The 27,358-nt window shown below is 45.2% G+C and overlaps 1 long non-coding RNA gene across 2 annotated transcripts; it reads left to right on the forward strand.

Moving 5' to 3' along the window:
- The first annotated feature begins 3,605 nt into the window (after positions 1 to 3,605).
- On the forward strand, positions 3,606 to 26,851 carry LOC135898977 (uncharacterized). Of its 2 annotated transcripts, XR_010563468.2 has the most exons (6): positions 3,606 to 3,783; positions 15,859 to 15,995; positions 16,066 to 16,133; positions 22,697 to 22,783; positions 24,287 to 24,389; positions 26,482 to 26,851. It is a non-coding gene; the product is annotated as an uncharacterized lncRNA (long non-coding RNA). The 2 variants fall into 2 exon arrangements; XR_010563467.2 differs by lacking the exon at positions 24,287 to 24,389.
- Positions 26,852 to 27,358: the final 507 nt, after the last annotated feature.

Below are 27,358 nucleotides of genomic sequence, written 5' to 3' on the forward strand. Positions count from 1 at the left end.
CAATAGTGGGATGACTCACTCGCTAGCCCGAGGCAGTACACGGTTGATGTCACTGTGGAAACTGTGGCATGTTTCTCTGTCTATATCTTGGTCTTGCATTTTTGAAAGCCATTAACTGTAACCAAAAAATCTGAACATTTGATTGAATTCGCCAGATTTATTACGTGCCTTTTTTGCATTTTTGGCATGAAACATTGTCTCATGGCTATTACCCATCCGGACAGTAACGATATGGTCAAATGCTTTTCATCAGTATCACAATAGGGCCTCAGAGGCCCAGATGGGCATCTGGGCATAACAAAGTATTATGCAAAAGTCCCTTCTGATGTGGTTTAACCTTGCTGCACATTTGTTACTAGTTGCGGATAAATTTCCAGTTGCCCTTTAGATACCACAGAAAAAATATACAATTACTTTTGGCCGACAAAAATCCCGCTATTACAGAGGGGCAGGGTGCTTTCTAGTGAATGTTACCGGACTGAAACATGCGCACGTTCCACTTTTAACGAGTGGCAAACCTTGTTTCCACAATACGAAACCATGGAGTCTTGGCACGGCAAAACCATGGCAAGCAATGCTTCATTTAGTCAGGTAATTCAGATTGCCACTTTTGAACAGAGGAAAGAGCATATACCTTTCGTGCCTTGGTGTTACGAGTAGCGAGGGAGAAATTGAATGCAGTTGCACGGCGGTTATGGTATACACGCGTCCGTATTTCAAGCATAAGCGAAATGCTTAAGCACTCATTCCAACTAAAAATTGTAATTTAATGTCGTATGAGCAATACACTTGTCTGCGTGTTTTACGTTCTTGTGTCTTGTATTTGTGCTCTGCTGCTCTAGAATAGCAATGCTGCCTTTCATGCTCGTTCATGAATTTCTCGCGATCTTCCTACAACAAAGGAAGAGGACGAGCTTTGGGCCAGGGTGGGCGTTGTTGCGTTCGGTGAAACTGGCAGCTGTGATTTACGTTCTGGATTCAGGTGGACGCTGATAAACGCCTATGTGTCTCTCTGCCTTTGTCAGCTGTTCCGTGTGCCACTTATTCTATATGTAGTGCCGAAACCCGGGAGGCGACAGCCGCAAGCTACCGCCAGGGGACTTCCGTGGTGGCTGCCGACTGAAACAACCGCTACGAAGCATCTACAGTAGAGGAGGACCACGACGGGGCCTGGAACACTAAGACTATTTAAGAGGCAAGTGTGCTGCTAGAAACCAACGCCGGAACAGCAGCCTGATGGACTCCATTTACGAGTGGCTGCAGAACAATAACGATGAACTGAAGAAGATTATAGATGAGATAGCAAGCCGCATAGGTGACGAGGCGTTCGAGGCGGTTTATGCTACCGTGATTTAATATCAGACCAATGCGACCCAAATCTTAGCCGAGCTCCAGAGCAAACGCCACCAGCATTGCGAAGCCAATTACTGGTGATCGCCTGTTGAGGTTCGGGACATGCCGACGGTCATGGTACATTCTGCAAGGCCAGGTGCCATATTGCCGATGCTGGCAAATGATGCCATCGCCAGTAATCTGCGCAACAGGAACGAGTTCTGGGAGTACTTCGACCAGGTCATCAACCGGAAACCAAATCTTACAGCTACCGAAAAACTTACCTTCCTAAGGTTATTTTTGAAAGAAGACGTAGCGGCAGCTATAGCGGGGCTGCCTACCGGCGAAGCGTGTTACGTGGATGCGTTAGACGTGCTGAAAACACGTTTTGGCGACAAGCGATTGGACCAGGAGCACTTCTGAAAACTTCGAAGGCTACTCCTGTGCGTTCTTCTAATAAAGTGACAAAACTGCGGAAGTTGTACGACCAGGTGCTCATTATTATGGGTGGAATGTAGGAGCTCGGCGTTACCAAAACTTCGTTCTTCTCCGTGCTACACGGTGGCTATTACCACTTGACATCGTCGCAGCGCATCACACATCTTGCGCTACGCAAGCTGCAACTTCCTCCAATGACAACGTTCAGCATGCCACGGTACTAGAGCGTCTGCTTCAGTTCGTGCTTATTGAACTAGAAATCCTAGAAAAGAGTGATTAGGGGAGCGATAACAATACGACGAAGAGGATCATCCTAGAGCGAATAAGAGTCGTCGCTTTCATAGTGCAATCTTGACATGACCAGTGCTTCATAACCAAGCTTCGCTAAAATTCTCTAGATACGAGCTGCAGTTTCTTCAAGTCAACGCAACATTAGACAGAGTCCTGCCGTACAGACCTACCTCTGTCAGAGGAGACGGAACTTCTCTCCGCCGACACGCGGTGACATACCAAGGTATGTCACCGCATACCAAGATATGGTATGTCTTGGTATGCGGTGTACCAAAACATGGTATGTACCAAGACATGGTGTACCAAGACATGGTCGGTGCTGTATAACAAGACATGGTATGTCTTGGTATGTCTTGGTATGACATACCAAGACATGGTATGTTTTTGGTGACAAAGACATACCACCCCTCACCACGCAGCTGGCCCAATTGTAGTGCGCCATAAAGGTGCCGTTAGAAATGCCTCTATGCTTACTTTACAAACCACAAGGAGTGGGACCGTCACATCCCCGTATCTACTTTCGTACACTGCACCGCTCAGAGCACATCAGACAAGCTATACACTGGCCATCCTGAGTTATTGTCGAAAGTTGCACATGCTATGAGAATCACCTATTACTCAAGACGACGTTGAACCACCTGCCATAACTTATCGGACATTCCTCGAGGCTGTTTGCCAGTGCCTTTTCGAGGCCTCCAAATTTGCTCGCAAAGGTCAAAGTGCCCCTCAGGCGAAGCACCGATCACATTACGAGCACCACAGAAGTTCAGCTATGCTTTCAGGCAGAAGACCTTGATATATTTACACGCCATAGTTGAGGTATTTCAGCCGCAGGTGTCCCAACGTACCCTGAACTAAGACGTTCCGGTTCTTACTGGATTGCTAAGGATGACGGAGCAGATTAATTCAGGCTAACGGACTCAATGGCAGGGTGCTGTCGAGGAATAACCCATGGTGACCAGCGCACACTTGAATATAAAATCCTAGTGCACATGAGTGCGGCAGCTTCTCGTTCTACGGAGGGGATTGCAGGGAGAGGCCTGTAAGGAGTGTGCGTCACCAATAGAGCCCGAAAGCACAGGGTTGACGCTAAGAAGAAAGATGGCTGAGAGAGAGCACCAATGTCGAGGCACACGGGGAGCCATGGGGTGCCAGCAAAGGGCAGTGAATAAACGAGTGCTCTTTGAGACGCTTTGCGCTCTTTCTCCTTCACAGTATGAGAACATGTACAATGGGTAATGCCAAAGAAATTAAGAGAAGTGCTGAGTTTACAAATATTACTCTTTTCTCCATGTGTCTCGCCAAGTGAACTAACCTGCCAGAAGCACGCCGTCGACAATACATTCGCTTCAATATACCCAGAAAGACATCCATCATCTTTGTCGTACAATAGAGTGACATATTCTAGACCAGTTCTGTGTATCGCATGTCGGCACAAAAAGAAATTATGTGAACAATGCTATAAAGCGTCATTTTACAGTTACGCACCCTGAAAAGATATTGGACATATGTTTCGCTTTTCAAGGGGACCAGAGAAGATTTATGTGTACTATATAACAGGCAAAGAGTACATTTCACGCGCACCTAAATTATTAAGCTTAGGGACGGAGCATGCTGCAAAAGGCGATATTATTAGCCCTATTTGTAATGTTAAGCCCGGGTCTTTGGCTGCCAGTACGCATTTCCACAGTTGTCCACGTGCATTCCTTGAGCATAAGAGAGGTCAGTTATTCTTTATTTTTGTTGTGATAATAGTGAAGCCTTTAACCCTTATCCATATAAGTAGCCCTTTCTTATCATTAGTAGGGCAACATATTCCTTCAGCCTACAGAACGAGAATTTGACGAACCTTTGCTTCAGCCTGTTTTTCTTAGTTTGTGCATTTTAGTAAATTGTGAATCATGTGGCTAATTGATTATACCGTTATGTGGCACGCTATGGTCATGACCACATCTGGAAGCCTGCAGGTTACCTTTCTTCTGACATGTATTGCCGGACGCTGGTGTTCACCAATTTTCGTTCGGGGAGCGTCGAAAGCGTGAAAGACAGATTTCAAAGAACTCACAACCAATACGCATAAATGTACGCTGTTGTTCCTCACAGATTACGCAAACCAAGAATCAGTTCTGTGGTGTAGGAAATCTGATTAATGCAGCGGTAAGCTAAGGAATCTAACATTTCGTATCAATGCATGCCGCTTGTCCAGATTCTAGGAACTCTGGAAGCATAATTTCGTGTTGCAATAGTGTGGTAAGAGTGCGGTCTCAACAGGTATTCTGAAATTACTAGTGCGCGTTCAAATCAGTATTATATGTTCCCCGAACCATTAAAAACGGCAATGTAATATCAAGTTGGTTGTTCGCATGACCATGTTCTTTGTAATCAGTGGCCTCATTCTACTATGCCACCACAGAAATAGTGATGTCATGAGAGTCCATTTGAACCATGAGGCCACTTACCTTCTTGGGTTTAAACCTGCAGCAAAAATAGAAACAGAAAAACCTGCAGCAAAAACCTGCAGCAAAATGTAGAAATAAGAAACGAGAGAAGAACAATGCACAACTGTCAACTAAACTCTCGCCGTTATGACGCAACCTTAGCAACACAGAATCTACCACCTCGTGCCTTAGAAAGTGCCCTGCCAATCACGCGCACCCTCGAAAGATTGCGTTTCAAGCGTCGCGGTTCGTTATGCAGGATTAATACACTTAAGAAGCATACCTCAATTTGCTTTTTCTGTGCTACAGCTCCAAACTTCTTGACTTATCACCAGCAGTACCACTGTCTATCGCCTTATAGACTACCTATCATTTCAGACTCTGTGTGAGACGGCCTATAATGAATATCTAGGTTCACACGCAACTGCACCTTTTGGGGAGGAAAAATAAAAGCTGGTTGCTTAAATCAAATACACTATGAGTTACATGCCAAGAAATTTTCATCTAGAACACGGGGTGGAATCTTTCACTGTTTTCAGATTTGCTAGATTGACATAACGTGCAGGATAATATAAACCTGGGCGGGCAGAAACATGAAGGTCGCTCGAACATATGAGGAGAACAACAGCAGGTTAATTTAAATTTTAATTAATTAAAGTCTTTATTTAATTTAATTTAAAGTCTTTATTTATGAAGCAACGAAAATGAAATATATTTGTGCCAGAAGCACAAAGGACAACATATCTTGCGAGCAAGAAGGAATAGATGTAACAAGCGTGTTTTAGCGTGATACCTTGATACTTCAACTGTACCTACTTATGTACTGCACATGCGGAAATCCGCTGCAGCTACTCCAGCTACTCCAGTTTTTCATGCTAAACCACCAGCATTATCCAAGGATCCAAAGTGCCTAAAGTAGCTGAAGAGAACTATTCTTTTAAAAATTTGAGAAGAGCTTTTATTGAAGAGAAAGCTGGATAGGTTGGCCTGGAGAACGTCTCTCTAGCCAGCTGCTCCTTACTGGGCTAAGGGGAAGTGAAAGATACATGAAGAGGGAGACGTAGACGGCACGTGACTTTGATATAGTACCACGAGCTACTATTCACAAAGCCTGTAAGCAGAGGCACACATTAAATGATCTACAGGTAGGTGTAATTTCTTCCATACAAAACTTCACTGCCAAACACATTTTGCACAGTTTTCATGCCAGGCAGCTCCTAGAGACGTGCTTCTAATCCTTTCTCACGTAAACTGTTCAGGGCTGATTTTATGGCGCTATTTGGCATAATCAACTCGTCTCCACATGCCCAAACTTCTTTAATCCGAAAAGGGCTGGAAGTCCAAAGGGTGGTCACTAAAGTTCAGTGTCCTTAGCTAAGCGCATATTCAGGGCACACGCAATGTACATGATATATTGTCTCGGGATTGTGACAGACGCAACAGTCATAGTCCCTTTCTCGTCCAATCTTTTGAAGGTATTGGCTAGCGTACGCAACACCCAGTCGTAACTGACGTAGTAGTTTGATAATCCCCAGGAATAGGTAAGCGCCACTATGTCAGAAATGGTAAAGAAGCCTTAAATATTGTCACGGCTCACTTGAGACAAGAGCGGAGAGCTGTACTGATTCGAGACAATTAGAACAAGCGCTCAGTTAAGGCTTCTTCTTCTCCATCACCTCGCTTGCATACTCGAGGTCGTCGTCTTCGTCGTCAGCGCGGTTAGGCTAGACATTTGCCTGCTCCAGAAGGAGCATCGTTCCGATGCTCGGCGGGTAGCTCCCGGTGTGCAGCCAATTAGAGAGTTTCCATGTCATTAAGAAAAACAAGGTTTCATGCACACCACGTGCACAGTCTCAGGCAGGTCCTGATGGTGCCTCGAGCAGGATGGGATGTCAGGAACGACTTCGTAGTTGACGTCGCTAAGGCGTCGCAGAACCTAGTATGGTCCAAAGTATAGGCATCGAAGTTCCTCCGCGAGGCCTCGGCGGCGTACTGGAGCTAAAACTCAGACTCCCTGGCCAGGCTGGTAGACGACGCATCGATGGTGTTGATCGTAACGTCGGGCATCAAGGTACTGCTGGCTAGTAATGCGAACGCGTGCGAGCTCTCTTGCGTCTTCGGCGCGTTTTGTAAAATATGCCGCGCCAGTCTCGGAATCACTGGAATCATGATGAAGCATAGCACCCAGTATTGTAGTCACTACTTGACCGTGAAGGAGACTGAATGGCGTCATCTTTGTTGGTTCCTGCTGAGCCGTATTACAAGCAAACGTTACCTAGGGTAATGTTTGGTCCCAGTTTCTGTGTTGCACATCGACATGCATACACAGCATGTCTGCGACAGTCTTGTGGAGGCGCTGCGTAAGTCAATTGCTTTGCGCGTGATGCACTGCCGTCCTTCTGTGTGTCGTGCCACTGAGCGTGAATACAGCTCGCAAAAGTTCAGCCGTGAACGCGGTTGCCATGTCGCTTACGATGACCGCTAGAGCACCGTGCCGTAGGAGGAAGTTTTTGATGAAGGACTCTGTGGCCTTGGCTGCTGTGCTGCACGGAAGTGCGTTAGGTTCTGCATATCGCGTGAGGTAATATGTCGCAGCTATGAACCACTTACTTCCGGCAGCAGATATTTTGAATGGGCCCAAAATGTCCATCACAATTTGTGCAAACGGCGTTTCCGGCACTGGAAGGGGATGTAATAGACTGGCAGGTTTCGTAGGTGGCACTTTCATCGCTGACAGTCAAGACTCGTTCGAACGTAGTGCTTCACCTGTGTTGCGAGCCATCGCCAGTAGTACACTTCTTTGATCAGTACGAATGTTCTTGTGTAGCCTAGGTGACCCGAGGTAGCTTCATCTTGACAGGCCTGCAACATTTGATTGCGGAGAGTTTTAGGGACGACTAGTAGATATCTCTTTCCTGGTGAAGAGAAGCTCCTCCTAAAAAGAACACTGTTGCGTATGCAGAATGATGGCAGGCCCCTTGAGAACAATCCAGGCTTATTTGGGGTGCGGCCGTCTCAGAAATCTATTACTTAAGCGAGCTCCAGGTTCTCTTGCTGTTGTTGAGAAATGGTGGCCGCATCAGCAACTCCTAAAAAGCCTGCGGATTCGTCATCATCTTCGCTGGACGACTCGATCTGGAAAGGCAGTCAGCGCCTAAGTGCTGCCTTCCCGATTTATAGACCGCTGTAATGTCGTACTCTTGAAGCCGTAGGCTCCAGCGTGCCAAATGTGCAGATGGATCTTTCATGTTGGTCAACCAAACAGAGAGAATGGTGGTCAATTATGATTTGCAATGAGCGGTTGTATATGCACGGGCGGAACTTAGTAACTTCCCAAACTACAGCCAAGGATTCCTTCTTTGTGGTGTAGTAGTTCGACTCGGCACGTGACACTGTACTGCTCGCGTAAGCAATGACTCGCCCAGTGCCATCTTGCGCTGAACAAGGACGGCACCTAGACCCACGTTGCTGGCATCGGTGTGGATTATTGTCAGTGAATCCATGTCAAAGTGGGCAAGAACAGGCTGAGTTTGTAAATGGTGCTGCAACTCGTTCAATGCCGCCTCCTGCTCGTCGCTCCACGCAAACGTGACATCTTCTGTGGTTAGGCAGCTGAGCGGTGAGGCAGTGCGTGCAAAACCCGCAAAAATTGCCGGTAATATGCGCATAGGTCCAGAAAGCGTCTTACTGCCTTCTTCTGAGCAAGCCTTGAAAACTTTTCGAAGGCTGCGATTTCCTCAGGATCCGGACTGACACCTATGGGACTTACAACGTGGCCCAAAAACTGTAGTTCCTCATAGCCAAAGTGGCAGTTTCAGGTTTTAAGGTAAACCCAGCGAACAGTATGGCTTGAAAAACTGACCGTAGCCGTCTGAGATGTTCATAAAATGTGGCAGGATAAATAATCGAATCGTCTAGGTACACTAAGCAAGTGTTCCACTCAATGTCTGGGAGAATAGTACCCATTAGCCTTTGGAACGTGGCTGGAGCGCAGCACAAACCAAAAGGGAGAACTTTGAACTCCTAGAGGCCGTCAGGTGTCACAAATCAGTCTTTTCGCGATCCCGCTCATCGACCTCTTTTTGCCAGTATCCACTTTTTAAGTCCATCGATGATAAATAACGTGCATGCCGCAGCCTGTTGAGGAAATCGTCAAAGCGTGGTAAGGCACACACATCTTTTCTTGTAATCCGATTTAGTTTGCCATAATCGATTCAAAACTGCAGGCTACTACTTTTGTTCTTAACGAGTACCACGGGCGATGCCCAAGGGCTTTTTGAAGGCTGTATGACATAATCTTCTAGGATTTTCTTGACTTGCTGCTGTATTGCTTCACGCTCTTTCTCAGCCACGCAATGCGGATGCTGTCAGATGGGTATTGCTGTATCATCCGTAATGATGCGGTATTTCGTTAGTGGTGTTTGACGCACTCGGGACGCTGTAGAGAAGCAGTCCTTAAAGTGGTCAAGCAGGTCCCTGAGACTTTGATTCTCTTGCGGCGCTAAACTTGCGTCAATGTCGACGACGGGTGCGTGTGCCACCGTATCCGTCGTTGATTCCCCTTTTACAGCAAAGCAGTGTTGAACGTGGTCCATTTCGTCAAATTATGCTACAGCGGTGCCTTTACGGATGTGCCGTCGTTCATTGCTAAAATTTGTCAGTAGTACCTCTGTGCGACCACCAATTATGCTGACGATACTCCGAGTGATGGCAACACCTTGATAGACAAGGCAGCATGATAGTGGTGGTATGCAGACGTCATCGTCGGCCACACGTAACGATCTCCGTTGGCGCTCTTCATCCTGGCTCGTGTCTGTACTAGAAAAAAGTTATCTCGCGTTCCCGTATGTTACCCATGGTGCCGTACTCCCGAAAGAAGTCCATTCCAAGGATTAGTGATCTGCAGCACACTTCTAAAATCTAAAGTGTTGCACGCTTCTAAAGTGGCAATAAAAGGTTTATTTGCTATCTGCAGTCCTGCACTACATTTTCCTGTAGGTGTCATTATCTTCCCCCCAACAATCGAATATAAGGGTCTCTCCATTGCATTTTGACTTTCTTAAGCGGGTCTGCCAAACGCTTATTCATTATCGAAAAGTATGCGCCAGTATCAACTAAAGCTGTCACATCGTGCCCATCAATCGTTTAGATAAGGTGGGCACTCACAAATTCGTCGGCGTTCCGTTTCTCCGGGTTGCTCTGTTCGTTTCTCAATTATAACAGGAATTTTCGGCGGTTCGATAACTTGCAACCTTCACCCGGCAACCGCTGATTTCAGTTTCCCCGCCGTGGGCTTGGAGAGTGGCCTCGTACCACGTCGGCGAAACTGCGACGTTTCGGTGAAGAATAACGTAACGGAGACGGCGAGCGCGACCAAAGATTATCTGAGCTGCCTTGTTCTCAGTGACACTGTCGTCGATGCGTGGATGTCTCCCTGGAAGCTGCCGCAAAGTGGCAGGTAACATTTCCTGGAGGTCACCCCTGGCAATTAGGGCAAAAACGATAAATGTGCTCTGGTTCGCCATAGTCAAAACGCAATGGTCAGCTATCAGCGCCATACCATCATACCATACGATACCGTCAGCGCCATACCATCAGTGCGCCATACGTCGGTCCTGCGAAGCTAGGGTCACCTAAAATGCTCCCTCTCTATCCAGGCAGCAATGGCAGCTGCTGGTGGTAATGCTGTATTGGCACGGTAAAAAGCGGGTGACGGACAGCGTCTGCGTAGCTGTATGCACGTGGTTCGAAGTGTGGCTCGGGACACGGTTCAGGGAGTGGCTCAGGAGATGCAACTGCTTGCCGGATTTCTTAGCGGACAACTTCAGCGACCGAACCACCAGTAAACTCTTTCGGTTTCACAGTTTGCTTCGAAATCTCCTGGCGCACAATCTCTTATGAGTTCACACAGCGAGGTCTCGTCTGCACTGTCAGTACTGCAGCTCCTGCAGGCGCAACGTTAGTCAGGCGTTCGTATTGCCGGTAATCCTCCTGGTGCACCCACTCGATTCCTGTGGCTTCCTTAATGAATTCTACCACTGTTGTCGGTGGGTTACGCACGAGACCGGCGAAGAGCTTTTTGACGCCACGCATGAGATGGCTTAGATTCTTCGAATCAGGCATGTTGGGATCCACGCGGGAAACAAACAAGATATGTCCTCGGCAAAAATGGAAACCCTTTCGTTGAGCTTGCGAATGCGCAACTCGAGAAGGCGTTGTCTCGGCGATCAGTGTTTCTGAAGGTATCAAGCAGGCGATGGCAACATTCGTCCCACGTTGTCAAGCGTGCCTCGCGGTTTCGGAACCACGTTCTTGCGCTACCTTCGAGAGCGAAGTACACATTGGAAAGCTTCTGGTCCGGACGTCACTGATTGACCTTAGCTACACGTTCGTACTGGTCCAGCCACTCTTCGGCGTTTTCATACGTGTCACCGTGGAAGCTTGTGGGGAGTAGATCGGTTTGAACAGTCACGTGTTTTGGACTTGCAACCACCATTTGGTGAGTCGGTGAGGTCGCAGACAAGGTTTGTTGCAAGAGACCCAATTCCGGGCACAGACCTTGCAGGCGGCGGCTTGCGCGGTGCACAGGTGTCTCGACGCGTGGATGATGTCTTGAAGGGCTGGATGCAGGGCTACTCGCAAGAGCCGTCCCTACCATTAGGCAATGATGCGATACCCAGACCGTCCACCAGTTTCACGGCTCACTTGAGATAAGAGAAGAGAGCAGTGTTCAATCTAGGCAATTAGAACAAGCCCTCAGTTCAGGCATAGTACCTCGCTTGCACACTCGAGGTTGTCGTCTTCGTAGTCAGCGTGGTTGGGCACAGATAGCGTCACGGCAGTGTGTTTCCACATGCGTCAGGCATCTCTCTGTCACAGACCACTCGATTCTATACTATTCGCAGTAGATGTTGAACTTTGCCTTTGTCAATTTGAAAACGCTGCGCCCCTGTATCACAGCCTGTATTCTCATGAACTGGTTTGGCATTTAGGCATAGATAGTTAACGCGATAGTGTGCAAATTGTAATAAACATAGCATGACACTAAAGATGTGGCCAGTGCACTGTATAAACATCAATCCTGTACACTTTAACTGAATGAAGATAAACACAATTGCCTGCATTACTTAAGTTGAATAGCAGTTTTACCAGTTTCAGCAAAGCTTCACAAAGTTTCCAATTTTTGTGCTCATTCTGTCTAACTCATTTAAAAGCTATATTTTAATATGTATGTGAATCGCAAATGGTAGTGGTGGCACTGCGACATCTAAGTGCACTTCCGCTCATCTTATAGATAAGTATACGGCTATATGGGTCATTGTTGAAGGATTTTTCAGCAACACCACTGGTAGAATGCTATCGTGATGAATAAAGGTCTCATTTATACTGCGACATCTGCCGTCTTAGGTTACCTAAACTCCCAATAGTAGAAGTCGTAGTTCTCGTTACGTTAATTCCTTGACCGAGATAAGCTCATTTGTGTACACAGACAAAGAAAATTTCTACTAATGTTGTGACCACGATAAGAATACTAAGAAACGTTGGGCGTGTTGTCCATGGTCAGAAGCAATCTGCAAGAATTCCTAGCTGCTTGCGTCGCCCTTCAAAATTTGATATACGTAGACTTTGCAGTTGAACAGAGTAGCTTGATGCCACAAAATTGATAATTTCTTAGACATTGTCTCTAAGAACATTGTCTCCAAAACAATGGGCACATTTTTACTACGTTCTTGCAGGGTGCGCAAAGACGTTTCCGCGTAGCTGAAAACTGACCACTCTGTTCAGCTGCAGATGTAGTCGCTGAACGAATATTTTGCGTTGTAGTAACTGCGCGTTTTATTCGTTCCAGTTGTTCAATGTTCGCTACGATCTACAAACACATTTGATGCAGAGGATTCTAATATGCGGTGCTTCAGAGAGTCGACCATCAGTTGGAAAATTTTGAGCGCTGAGCGATACAGACGAATAGGCATTTGCATATTAACTGTCGCGGTACATAGCTTTGAAAGCCATTGTGTGAAGAAAATCTCTCGAATAATTTCCTGCAGGCTTACGTTGCCTGCTCTGGAAGTCACGCACGACAGAACGCCTGTGGTCGAAAAGTCCTTTAGCCTGCAGTAGGAACGCTCGGCAGCTGCAGTCGCATTTCTTTAACGGCAGAATGCAAAAACGGCTCCTCTGCTGCGCATTCGCGTCAAACTACAGAACCCTTAATGATTGGAAAGAGTACCGCATATCCATTTCTGGTGTCAGTCATCTCGGCAATTTAGATGAGACACACTGCGATGCATTTTCTGTCGGAAATACGTAAGACGATGACGTCACAAGCGTGTAGGGACATTTACTGATCTACGGTGGCAAAACACGAGAAAATTCTAGAACGACAGAAAGCTGAGCTTGTTGGCAAGGATTCATTATGCAAAAAAGAAGTGAGGCGTGCAGACAGGACACAAGAGTAGAGAAGTGGACACCACGAACGCCGACTATCAACTGAAGGGAGCACTGAGGCGAAAAATGAAAGACACAAAACTCATCTGCGCATGCTCAGGAATGGTAACACCACGTGTCAATCGGGTACACGTGCTGGTCTACGTGAGAAATAACTGTTAAGGCGCTTAATCTCTTCCTTATGTAAAGTAATCGAAGGCTGACTCACGCACGTACTTCCACCATTATAGATATGCCATGCCTCTATCATAAGACGCGTATTTTCATTCTTATGCCTGTACAATATCGCGCATTCATCTAACTCTGGCTTGCAGTTACAATCTCGGCAATGTAGCGAAAGATTAGAAGGCGATCCACCGGTTAACGACTTTTTATGCTCCATTAGCCACTGACTGATACACCGTCCCGTTTGCCCTACGTAGAACTGGCCACAGCTAAGGGGAATTTCATAAACCACACCCATACGACATTCAGTAAAACTGTTGTTCTTATTGTGCTTCACTGGACAAATATCTGTTCGTTTTTTGCCTTTAACCCGTTCCTTTTTATTCTGTACGGCAGCGCATACCTTACCTAGCTTATTGGGAGCAGTGAAAGCAACATTAACATCATATCTACTAGCAACTTTTTTAAGCCTGTGTGACACTGAATGAATATACGGAATAGCCACTACTCTTTTTTGCGATTACGGCTTTCTGTAATTACGTCCGTCCCTCTCAAAACCGACTTCTTTAGGCGCTCAGCTACAGTGGCCACCGCTACACTAGGATAACCTGCTTCTAATAGGCGCCGGGCCTGCGCATTAAAACTGGCACTCATTTGGTGCATGCAAGATCTTGTGAGGGAAGACTTAAGGTACGACATGGCAATTCCGTTTTTTTACTAATTTAGAATGCTTGGATTGAAAGTTTAGCAATGGCTTCGAAGATCTTGGGGAGTACTGCCAACAAGCATGATTTCGTTCGAAGATCAAGGAAATGTCAAGAAACTGAATTACGCGTCGCTGAGGTAATTCCTTGGTAAACTTTAATCCTCCCCCATAAAGTTTAAATTGCTCACTTACTGAGGTAGCAGCAGAGTCTATTTCTTCCCTATTGCAGAAAATCAGGTAATCATCAACGTAACGAAATATCTTGATAACGCTATCACCTAAGGCTTTCTCTAAGCAGTTGTCAACCTTACTCAGGTAAATGTTGCTAAGAATAGGGGCAACCTTTGAGCCAATGCAAATGCCTGATTTCTGCAGAAAAACGCCATCTCTCCACCCAATCAGCGTCGACTTCAAGTACATTGAAATTAGAGAAAGCCTTAGGTGATAGCGTTATCAAGATATTTCGTTACGTTGACGATTACCTGATTTTCTGCAATAGGGAAGAATTAGACTCTGCTGCTACCTCAGTAAGTGAGCAATTTAAACTTAATGGGGGAGGATTAAAGTTTACCAAGGAATTATCTCAGCGACGCGTAATTCAGTTTCTTGACATTTCCTTGATCTTCGAACAAAATCATGTTTGTTGGCAGTACTCCCCAAGATCTTCGAAGCCGTTGCTAAACTTTCAATCCAAGTATTCTAAATTAGTAAAAAACGGAATTGCCATGTCGTGCCTTAAGTCTTCCCTCACAAGATCTTGCATGCACAAAATGAGCGCCAGTTTTAATGCGCAGGTCCGGCGCCTATTAGAAGCAGGTTATCCTGGTGTAGCGGTGGCCACTGTAGCTGAGCGCCTAAAGAAGTCGGTTTCGAGAGGAACGGACGTAATTACAGAAAGCAGTAATCGCAAAAAAAGAGTAGTGGCTATTCCGTATATTCATTCAGTGTCGCACAGGCTTAAAAAAGTTGCTAGTAGATATGATGTTAATGTTCCTTTCACTACTCCCAATAAGCTAGGTAAGATATGCGCTGCCGTACAGAATAAAAAGGAGCGGGTTAAAGGCAAAAAACGAACCGATATTTGTCCCGTGAAGCACAATAAGAACAACAGTTTTACTGAATGTCGTATGGGTGTGGTTTATCAAATTCCCCTTAGCTGTGGCCAGTTCTACGTAGGGCAAACGGGACGGTGTATCAATCAGAGGCTAATGGAGCATAAAAGGTCGTTAACTGGTGGATCACCTTCTATTCTTTTGCTACATTGCCGAGATTGTAACTGCAAGCCAGAGTTAGATGAATGCGCGATATTGTACAGGCATAAGAATGAAGATACGCGTCTTATGGTAGAGGCATGACATATCTATAATGGTGGAAGTGCGTGCGTGAGTCAGCCTTCGATTACTTTACATAAGGAAGAGATTAAGTGCCTTAACAGTTATCTCTCACGTAGACCAGCACGTGTACCCGATTGACACGTGGTGTTACCATTCCTGAGCATACGCAGATGAGTTTTGTGTCTTCTTTCATTTTTCGCCTCAGTGCTCCCTTCAGTTGATAGTCGGCGTTCGTGGTGTCCACTTCTCTACTCTTGTGTCCTGCCTGCACGCCTCACTTCTTTTTTCCATAACGAGAAAATTCTGCCGGAAGCCGACGTTTCGACATGCCAACATCTTGTAGCCCGTTTGTTTACTGCTGAGCATGCGGATCATTTCTGTTGCGTTGACATATAAGCAATATATGCCAATCTGCAATGAAGAAGCGATATATCACAACGCTTGGCAACAAAGAATGAATATCTCAAGGTCTGCCGGTTCATTGTGCCGCAAGTTTGATATTTCACAGAAAAATTCACTTTCGCCTTCGCAGTCAAACAACTGCTAATAAAGTTCTGATCGCTTGGCATTCGCTGCATCCAATACATAAAAACGCTTTTATTATGCTGTCTAAAACAAGCTCGTATACCAGTGCATAGCTCCATTAGGAACTAGACTATTTTGCCGTGGTGTTTATGATTCACCCTTGCTTTTCTTTAACTTTCAGTTTGTAAACACCTGGGAAACTATATGGACCTACAAAACTACTGGGATACCGCAAATACGCTGCCTGTCTCATCTAATGCGTTCCATACACCCAATGTTCATTGAGTTCAACAGAACGCACTTATATCGTCACCGAGTGTAAGAATCTTACGTTCCTAAATTCCGTGACTCTTCCTTCTGGAGTATAATTCTAATCCCTCACTAACAGCGTTCGCGTTGCACAACGGGGACAGTTTAATGCGGCGTTGGCGGAACGGATGACTGTCACCGAGATGGGTATGGTTCATTTATCAACTCCTATTCTCTAGTATAAAAATTCCATGGTACTCGCCATAACACAGTTTTTCTTCATATATATGTATTCCTTGATTTTGATTTATTCCATACTGCGGGCACAATGTCAAAGCAAGGAGGGAACAATAATTTATGGCACAAATCCAAGGATGCCTGCCCATAGTAATGCGATTAGCATTCGAGCAATGTAGCGGCAAACCGCATTCCTGAAGCCACGTTTATTTAATATCAGTAGTGCTCATTTTATGGCTTTCTTTGCTTGGGTTATATGCAGCATACTTCGGTATCGTTCCATTTTAAATGGCACTAATTTTCTATGGTGGCCCTCGAGCATGGTTGCATGACGCCTTTATGACACCGATGTAGGGACGATGATTGAATGATGAAGAAGGAATGACGAAGATGCAAATACGTCGATCTAACGGCAAAGGTGGTGTAACGACACGACGACACCTGACAGTCAGATGACAATTTTTCATGTGATGAGGCTGGTGCAAAGGCGACCGCGTAACGACGACGACATAATCCAGTAGGACGTCGGCGAGTGTGTGTAGACAATCGAATGATGACAACTGAAAGACGAAGATGAAATAGCGCAATTGCACGGGCCACTACGACATGACACCAGCGTCATTGCGAATGCGTGAGAGCAGCGGCCTCACGACGCTAGAATGGCGATAGTACGACAAGGGGGCCTAATCGCGAATAACTCACGACAGCATCATTACGACAGATTGACGAAAGCAGTTTTACGATAAAGGCATGAGGATAATTGCATGATGTTGCTAAAACGACAGGCGCACGGCAACGGCATGACCACTACGGTGAGACGACTGTGTGTTGAGACGGTAGAACAAGAGTCAGATGATGAAGTTAAAATGACGACAGTCGAAATACCATAATGACATCATCACAATTTTATTAAGAGGTACACATGACAATGAGTGCATGACGACGACAAAATGACGACGATGGCATGACATTGCTATGTGCGCAGCGAGATTACGACGATTGTACGACAATAACGCGAATATGATTGTAAGATGAAGCCTGTATCACAACGATAGTGTGCCGAAGACAAAAAACGAAACTGAAGTGACGACTATGGAATGACCAGGACGACATGAAAATTGTCGGCAACAACAAATGCATGACGGTTGCATAAAGCTGATAGTATGAGGACTATGGCGTAACAATGACGTCATGACGAATTCTGAAGACAAAGCTAGAGGAACGACTATGCACCGACCTCGAGCACATACCTGCTGGCCCAAGCTATCGATAACATGGCCCACTGGGTCGACGTAGAAGGTGTGACGACAACGTAATGACGAGAGTGAGATCACTAATCTGGAATAGCAATGTCAGAACGCCCAAGATGGCGTCACGAGCCCCTAATGGCCCAAGTTGGTTGAGTTTACTTAGCTTTGTTGCCTAAAGGCTCCAGGTATAAAGATAGATAGATAGATAGATAGATAGATAGATAGATAGATAGATAGATAGATAGATAGATAGATAGATAGATAGATAGATAGATAGATAGATAGATAGATAGATAGATAGATAGATAGATAGATAGATAGATAGATAGATAGATAGATAGATAGATAGATAGATAGATAGATAGATAGATAGATAGATAGATAGATAGATAGATAGACACCGCAACAAATTAGTAATCGCAATAATGCAACGAAAGGAAGCAATACAATGAAATATAGTACAATATCTGAAAAACTACAAAATATACTTACAGTTTTGGTTTTTGGTGAAACATTGGTTTACTTTTAGTGCAAATATTATTCTCCTACTTCGGTCCTTTTAGCACCTCTGTCTATCTATTTATCTATCTAAGCTCTTAGGCCAACCCGTGGCCCTATATGTCTACATGCTGGAGCCACCAGCTCCTGGCCGTGATGTCTTTGCCGCAATTTCATGATCGTCATTCCACCTTATATATCTTGCTTTGTCATGCCATCATCGTCACGCCATCTTCTTCATAGATTCGTCATACATTCATTGTCACACTCCCATAGTGGCGCCGTTGTTGTCATTCAGTCATCGTCACCTCTCTCGTCTTGGTGTCGTTGTCATGTCTTCAGCTCTGACCGAGTGATCCAAGTTGTTTAATATAGTGCAACCTCGCTACTACAAACATCACATCAACGAACTTTTTCGAAATCCTCTGCGGACTTCTTATAGTTTCAATGTAAAAACGTTTCAGTACTACGAACTTTTCAGAATAGCGATTGTTATTCCGTTTCCCTCTGATGTTAACATCGCGTCGTTGCTACGAACTAATAATGCGAAATCTGGGGATTCTTAAATTTCCGTGTATCCTTTATGGCAGCAGAAACAGTAGGCTAGCATACGACAAGGCTGAGGGTGGACGTCGCGGCGCATGGCGTCGGATAACCTGAGATGACGCCAGAAACCATAAACGTGGGCGAACGGAAACAAGCTAGCATCACGTTTGTTCAAACGCGCTTCACGTTTTGTGAGCGCATGCTCCGCCCAGGAAAGTGTAACCGAGCAACGGAGGCGCATCCCTTCCATCTTTCACCATTCTTTCTGCGCACACCTCTTCGAGCTACTTTCTGCGGCCGTACTAGCTACGCGCGCTGGGAAATGTTACCTGCGTACTCGCGAGGATGCCACACGGTCGCACTTCGCATGTTCCAGGCGGTGTCGTTAACGAGCGCTTTCGCTTTTCCATAGTTCAGGTGTCCGCGTTGATTGAGACAGTTGCGGTGTCCTCGGTAAGAAATGGGAAAAGTAAAAAAAAGCACGAGACATTGTGCTTTGGCGGTGACATGAAAGTATCTTTTGTTGGTTGTTTCTTCGCCGTCAGCGTCTCTTTAGCGCACGTCAATATTATTAAATGGTGCTTCAATTATGCGTGACGGCGGAATCTATGGAAAATTGAAACATCGTGTGTCGAGAGCCAACAGGGACACTTTAGTGGATAGCTGATATGGTGACAACTTATGAGCTAATAGGTTGATGGACGGATTGGTTAATATTCGGGCTTTCTGAATACCGATAGTTCAGAATAAAGAACAATTTACCGCGGTCCCTTGAAGTTCGTTATATCGAGATTTCAGTGTAGCTTGGCTCAGTATGTATGCGATCGGAGCCGTGACGCCGTCGCGGCATCTGCATTGTCATCTGTTCGGCTTTCTCACACGACTTCCGTGATGTGGTGGAGATCGTGCCATCGCCGTCACACAATCGTCGTCATTCCGTCGGCATCGGGCTGTCGTCACGATAACACCTTCGTCACTGCATCGACGTCGATGCTTCTTAATTCTATCGCAGTCATACTGTCGTCATTTGGTCGCGATTCTTATGCACTTGTTACACATTCATCGTCAGACAGCCGCTATCGTTCCTCCATTGTCAGACAGTCGTCTTAATGCCACCGTGATCATGCCATCACCGTCCCTCCAGCTTTGTGACTCCTCTTTTTTTATGCTGTTGTCGTAAATCCATTGTCGTCTCACAGGTTTCTTGATTCAGTAATCGTGATGCAACTGTCATCGCTTACTCGTCGTCAACACATTTTATCATGCCGTTGTCATACCATCGTCCTTACTGCATCATCATCGTGCAGGCGTTCTCATACCGTCATCGATATTCCGTCGTGGTCCTTCTATCATCGTCATTGTAGCTTCGACGTCAGACATTCGTCAAGTCATCATCTTCATATTGTTATCGTCAAGCTATCGTCGTCAAGCTGTTGCTTCACTGTTGCAATCATTATGACATTGTCATCATAACACATTTGTGCATCCATGGACGTCATTCCCTTTTCGTCCGTCCTGCGTAATCATGCTGTCAACATTGAATAGCGATTATGCAGCCGCGGTCATGCAATCATCGTCGTTGCATCCTCCTCACACAGACGCCATCATGCATTCATTTCCATACCATCCTGACCTGGCCATCTTGGCCATACTGTCATCACTCACTTCTTCATATAGTGGTCGTCATGCCATCATCACCACGCCATCTTCATGAGGCCATCTTCTTGAACCCGTCGTCGTCATAGAGTCGTCGCCATCTCATCGTCCTCGCACCGCCGACACTTTGTCATCGTTATATGATTGCCATATTAAGAATCGACATCTCATTGCAGTCATGCACCCGTCGTTACACGCTTTGGCCGGTTCACCGATATTATTCCTCCATCATTCCATCGTCGCTGCATCGGGGTCATGCAGTTTTCTTCATGCCTTTATGCTCATGGAGGACCCTGGCAGAGGAACGCCATGGCAACGCAGGACCACACAGGGGTATGTGGCACATAGTCGAATCAACGTGTTTTGGAATTGCCACCATACGTGTTAAATAAACGTGACTTCATCTATAAGGTATGTCGCTAGAATACTCGATTGCTAATCGCATTACCTTTGATAGCTATAGTAAGATGCGTTCTGCCCGTAACGTTTTTCATTACGCCAGTTTTCAACCCTTAAATTCAGCACCTACTAGCACTTAGGCTTTCACGTCGACTTTTTGTCTACCCCACTGACCACATCTGCAACTCTTAGCATGCGCCTCTTGAGTAGAGACTTCTTAAAACAAGAATAATGAAGTGACATTGAATGAAACAAATTGATTGATTGATTGATTGATTGATTGATTGATTGATTGATTGATTGATTGATTGATTGATTGATTGATTGATTGATTGATCGATCGATCGATCGATTGATTGATTGATTGATTGATTGATTGATTGATTGATTGATTGATTGATTGATTGATTGATTGATCTTCTTGTTGTGCAGTACATGTATCCGAACCATGCGTTCCTTCAGTTGTACGTTTGTGACCGCGGAATCAGGTGGCGCACTGATGACCTAATCATTTGAAAAACGTGGCTGACAACAACTTGATTCAATACAATTGAGAAAAGCACTCCTATTCGTCCTATCCGCTGAACGGTCCTTTATGATGTAAAAGCCCTCAGCTGAGCCTTCGGTACGAGTGACAGTCATGTATTTTACTCTCAGAGCACTAAGGCACTGCAGAAGAGAGAGGGCCAAGGTAAAGGAAGAAAATGGAAGGATAAGAGCAGCTCATGCATGCAAGAACTGTTTCTGCAGAAACCATAACATTTAAGGGAAAATGAGACATCCGACCGTTTGTACGAATTGCTACAAAGGAAACCCATACGGGTTCCTCGAATGGGTGGATATCCGATTTCCCCTAAAGACATATTTCTTTCCGCCTTGCAAGTTTTCATAGGACTGTTATCACAAACCGTATAATCTATATTCAACCACCGATTGGATTCATTAGGCAGACTTTGTTTTTGCTTGCCTTGGCTTTCCCCACCCCTGCCTGAACGCATCTTTGCTTCGCGCGCTCCCGATGCCATTTTGTCCTAATTAGTGCAGAGTCTATTTCATCAAGGAATACATATTCACAATTCTTGCTGAAGGTATTCTGAGTGCGTAGCAGCTTGCCTCCTTTGAGTGCAATGACTGCTCCGGGGGTGAGCTCAAGTGGAAATCATCTACGCTGTGGCTGACTGCTTCACTTAGGTGTCTTTCATCTACGCAATAACTTTTTAACTGACAACGGCGCTCTGAAGAGAAACACAGTCCAAGCTCAATAGCATAATTTTCTCGTACAACTCTCCTGCAGCGTTATCAGTTCACTATTCCTTAAATGATTCCTAGTTTGCAGAGACGCAGCATAGCTGGCTATATTGTATTTAATTACTTCCTCAGCAACATTGCTTAACTGTCTTAGATTTCATAGCAGCACAAAAGAACGGTTAGAATTACTTTAAAACTTCAGCGTGACACTATAAAGAACCAGCAGAAATGTTCATTACCGTTTAAAAAATAGTTTTATTGTGCACTTGCATTGAAATACACGGGGTAATATTACATTTAGCGTGGAAGCTTAGGCTTGCTGGTGATTCATTCGAAAAAGGACAGAGCGCAAAAAAGACAACGACACGAGAGAGTGACACGCACTCTCGTGTCTCCTTATGTTTTTTGCGCTCTGTCCTTTTTCCAAGTAATATTACAGCTCGTGCACGCAGAATTTATTGTATTATATACGGCGTGGCTATCCTGAACAATACAAATTTACTGTTGGTAAAGAAATATATGCTCTGTACTAACAGAAAGCTATGTCCGTGGTCTCAAGTGGCCGCAAACACCGAGTATTCGAATTACGGTAAGCTTGACGAAGAAAACGTATATGCGTTATACATGCATATGTGACATGCTGTAATCCAAAAAGTCAGGTGGCATACTGCTGCAAATGCTAGAATCAGATCGCCAAACTTGTGAACATTATGATCCCCATAACGCCCGGAACCGTAATCAGGAATGTGAGAAAGAACACAAGGGTTAACTCCTGATTTTACATCCTAGGGCCATCGCGTTATACCTTGTGGTTATTTCTTTTTTATTATTATTATTTTCTGCACCCTGAAGGAACGCCAGCTGCAAGCAATTTTATCTTGCTCTTGCAGTAAAAACTCGAAAATAATTTCAAATCGTCGCCATTTTCATTTCCAGGTGGGTTACAAATATCTGTTGAATATTTGTTGTACAAGGCTCCGGATTCTTCGTGCGCCGTTGTAAAAGTGCGGTCTTCTTTCCATCGTATGTATTGTTTGTTTTTTTTCTTTTATATAGCAGCGAATAAATGCCACATACTCATGGGCCAGCATGTGACAAAAAAAACAGACATGAAACACTAACCGAACCTTCATCCGCATAAACCGTTTGTTCGTTTGTTAGCGTTTCATTTCTGTGCTTTAAGTACAGTGCTAGCGCATATGTAAGTATGAAAAACCACCAAACAGCATCTTTCCATAGACTCTCGAATGAATTCTAGCAAGCACCCGAGCCCCCAGGGCACTTACTGCGTTCTCATGAGCTAATGCTGTACGAGCTTCTTTTCGCAACACTTTTGGCAAAAAAAATGAACTCGGTCGCGCAAAACTACACTATTTTTATATTTCAAATGCCGAAAGGGAAAAGCATAAAGTACACGCCGTTTAAAGGTCTTTTGTCCTTTGCATTCCTGCCAAAACTTTTTGAATTTGTTATTATGAATGGGTCGGGACAATGTACATACTTCTACATGAACTAGAACTACTAACTGCTATCTAGCTGCTAGGCACAATCCAATTATTCTAACTACTAGAAAAAAACTTATATATCAGACTTCTTCTAAATGCTTGAAATGATTACTACTTCTAAATGGCTAGATTAATTTGTAAGTGTATTTGTTTTTCTGCGTTATAATACAAAGCGAACTGATCTACATGCAGAACGTTTGCGTTAGCTAGTAGGCGAGTTAGCGAGTACTTGGCTCGGACCTACTTCAACACAGCTTGCAGATTTTTCCCCGGTTGCCATAGTTTACGTATATTGCGACTTCTCGTGCAACTGAGCAATCTCACTCGTCCAGGCGTTTTCTCCAGCGTATGCCAGCAGCAAGCACCTCTCCTTCAGGGATTTAGTTAGGTCATTAAAGGGTCATAGACGAGGGCCCGCCGTCTTATCATTCTTGTTTTATCCTATGTGGTGATGGTTTGCACAGGCCTCCCCATAAACTAACCTTTTCTAAGTGCGAAGTCGGGATCCCCTGGGTTTCAGAACGGCAAAGCGGCGCATACGGCTGCGAGAACGACGTCCGCACACTTTGGAAACAGCTGTCAGCTTTCTCATCTCAGGGAAGAAAATCATGGGCTAGTGGTTGAGCATCGGCCTTGTATGCGGGATGTACTTGGCTCGAATCCAGCTACTGATGTGAACCCATTGGTTTCACTTTTTTCCCTCTCCAAGCCTTCAAGTCCTTCCTCATCGCAATGTTCGCTAGCGTCGCTGTTGCTGCGACTCTGCGGTCCGTTACTGCATACAAAAGAGACCTGGAGGTTATGTATCCCGCAAATACGTAGAAGCTTTGTTCCTGGAGACTGAGTGTCTATGAGCCTCAGAACTGGCGATTCAACCATTGCTGAATATTCTGGATCCGAACCTCTGTATTTTTTTGATAGTGCTGAAAAGACAAATTCGCTGGATATATAGAGTAGAATTTCTTTGCTACAGCTGACTTTGGCTTAAAGGAGAATGTACTGCTTCAACGTCGTTTGACAGGTGACGAGCATGGTCGTCTCATCGATGCAAGCCGTAATATGTACTCAGAGCGAGAACGTTTGTGACACGCCTCTACCAACGAGCCAGACAAAGGGTCGTATGCGTAAGATTATGCCTTCTTTCTTCCATTTCATGTTAGTGTGAAGCTCCCTGACAATTCTCGCATGCTGTCGTAGTTGGAAATATCGCTTATGCAGCATGTTTAAAACAACATAAAGCGCTCTTGTGTTTTTCAGCCGATACACTTCCGTAATCTGTTGACAGGAAAGGCATGACGCGGCAGCAAAACTCGAAAATATGTTTCAATCCTTTCACTCATGTGTCTACTGAATTCCCAGTATCCTTAATGTATATGGTGCTCATTGCAAAAAAAAAAGTCAATTCCTGACGCAATGGTTTCGGGTTTGTAATGCCGAACGTGGCACATAAGAGAACAAATTCTTTGTCATCACTGCCGCAGCAGAGAGCTTGCATCCATCTTGCGAAGATCGAGTGGGCGGACAATAAAAAAACGAATTATTAAGTCGACATTCCGTTTCACCAATTTATTGTGAGCAGTAGCCTGGAAATCACCGCGCACAATATCTCGTTTCTACATCTGTCTTTTGTCAGTCTGCTCCAGTGATAGAAATCGGTGCTTAGTGCTACGAGTCATTAAAAACCGACGACAGCTACGACTTCCTGCATTACGGGGGTCACCAAGTGGGTTCGCTGAAAATGACCGGGTAGCACTCCTTCGCACTTCTTGTTGGACACATCGAATCAGACAAAAACGTAGCTTACGGGAGTGTGCGTCCAATCTGAATATTGAGCGCTATTGGCATTCTCAAGCGCTATGAAAAAATGAAAAGCTGTCACATCGAAGCAGGCATGAGTACGAGAACAGAACTTCTTTGACGGTCGTCGCAAAATGTTTCACTGCTGATGTTGATCATCCAAAAGTCCGCTCTAGGCGTGCTGACTAATATATTTAACGGGAATTTGTAGACGTGATACCGAGGTGTACTATATTTTATATATTTTGAACATTCAATCAAACAGTCCAGGGATTTCGTTGCATCAGAAGACCGACATTGTCATAATACTGTAAGTATGGTGGAAGCCGTTGCCTTTATGAGTACGTTACAATGCCAGAAACTGAGGATCTTTCAGTTTCGACCTAAAGCAAACTCAGTTTTATTCATCCTAGCTTACTGCTTCAACGTAAGGAACGTTATTTTAAGTATGACAACAATGCAGCATCTGCGTAACATGAAAATGATGCCTGCATACTGTTACGCAGTAGCTTCAATATTGTAACATACAACGTCAATACATTAGGGATTAGCACAAGCTTATATATTAGGAATTACCCTGCACTGATTCTCCCACTGCATGAAATCCACACATATTTTATAAAGAAATGCTAATTGATTGCACGTTAAAGTCTACTTACCTTCTATTTCTAGTTAGCTTATTACTTCAGCCTTATATATTGTGTACAATATGATTTCACACAACAGTTACGAGTGTCTGATGTGATTTTTTGAGTTTTAGCTGTGGTGAACGGTAGGTGTTTTTTGCTCTGGATCTAACTCAGCTCATTATTTGTAGATCTGAAGGCCCTGCTACCTCCATGACCGTTTAGTGTAACGAATTTGTTAAAGCGCTCTGGTTTGAGCGACTATATTGCTTTCCGATGTTCAAGTGCTCATCGGCTTTCTACACATACCCTGGTGTGGCCAAACTCAGCACAGCGCACCTAGCGAGCCACCGTTGTAAACGCAAATCAGACAAAAACTAAGATCACAACAGCGTGTGTACAGAATAAAATTGCAGCTGTGCTGACGTCACGCCGCGGCAAACATCTGCGCCGCCACCGACTCGCGAAGAGAACGGTGAGGTGTGAGCATGCCGTGGCATAACTTCCGTGATACGGTGCGTGCAATCAGAGGGGCTCCACCAACCATGGTGCGCGGAGGGCAACACAATCCGTCAATTATGGAGGGAGACGAGCATTTTGTGACTTGACCCAAGTTACCTCTATCATTGGTGGAAATGCCGCGTGCGCTTCCACCAATGCAAACACCCACTGGCAATACCGTTTGGTTTATTGCAGATTTTGTCCTCCCCCATCGTTGGTATAGTAGGCATCAGGAATGCTTGGCAACTTCAATATATTTGTGGGTCACTGTATTTTCTTTCTTTTTTTCTAGGTATCCTGGATCAATACGATCTCCGTGTGAGAAATTCTTCTGTCACAGCTGGCCCTCACCGAAAGTGCGAAAGATGGTTCTCTCAAGTCGCGCCTTTCGGCAGAATCATCTATAATAGAAATTGTGAACGCTTACTTCACCCACGGGAGTGATTACGTATCAGCATTCGTACAATCCATCATTTGCCAGTTAACATTCATTTGAATGTGGTGGAACTGTTAACTGGTATCATATAAACGTAAAGTGTCAGGCTTGCAATAAAAAAAATACACTTCCCTGTCCCTGGTGCCGTACAAATATCCCATCACCAATCCCAATAATACTCCATCACCGAGCGGGAGAGTACGTCCATCTTTGTATGGACGCACGTTTTCGGTCGCTACAGACCAGCACGCCCTCTGCTGGCGGTCTTCCCTCAGGCACCGCAAAGGACGACTTGGTCACTGGGCTTTACGGCTCCAGAAATTTTCGTTCGTTGTAAGCTATAAGTCTGGACGTCTGCAATAGGACGCCGAACGCCTCTCTCGAAACACTTTGAATCCTCCCGATCCTGCTGCGCGTGATCCGATGACTTGCATGATGGCATTGACTGACATGACCCACATGCGCGCTGAACAACAACGAGACGCATCCTCCATAATCGCATGAGTGCAATCTGGCCGCACTGGCGGCACGTGCCGCATGTTCGTGCTGCACGATGGCAGCCTCTACTGCTGCAATATCAACCCTGACGGCCCTAAGTGGCTCCTCGTCGTTTTTCGTCATCTGCGACCCATCGTTCACGAACAACTTTATGACGCGCCGATGGCTGGACACGTTGGAGTTTGCGCACAAACGACCGCGTACGGCGCCGGTTCTTCTGGTCGGGTCTCTACCG

The sequence above is a fragment of the Dermacentor albipictus genome, chromosome 7 (genome assembly GCF_038994185.2).
Source record: "Dermacentor albipictus isolate Rhodes 1998 colony chromosome 7, USDA_Dalb.pri_finalv2, whole genome shotgun sequence".
NCBI lineage: Eukaryota > Metazoa > Arthropoda > Arachnida > Ixodida > Ixodidae > Dermacentor > Dermacentor albipictus.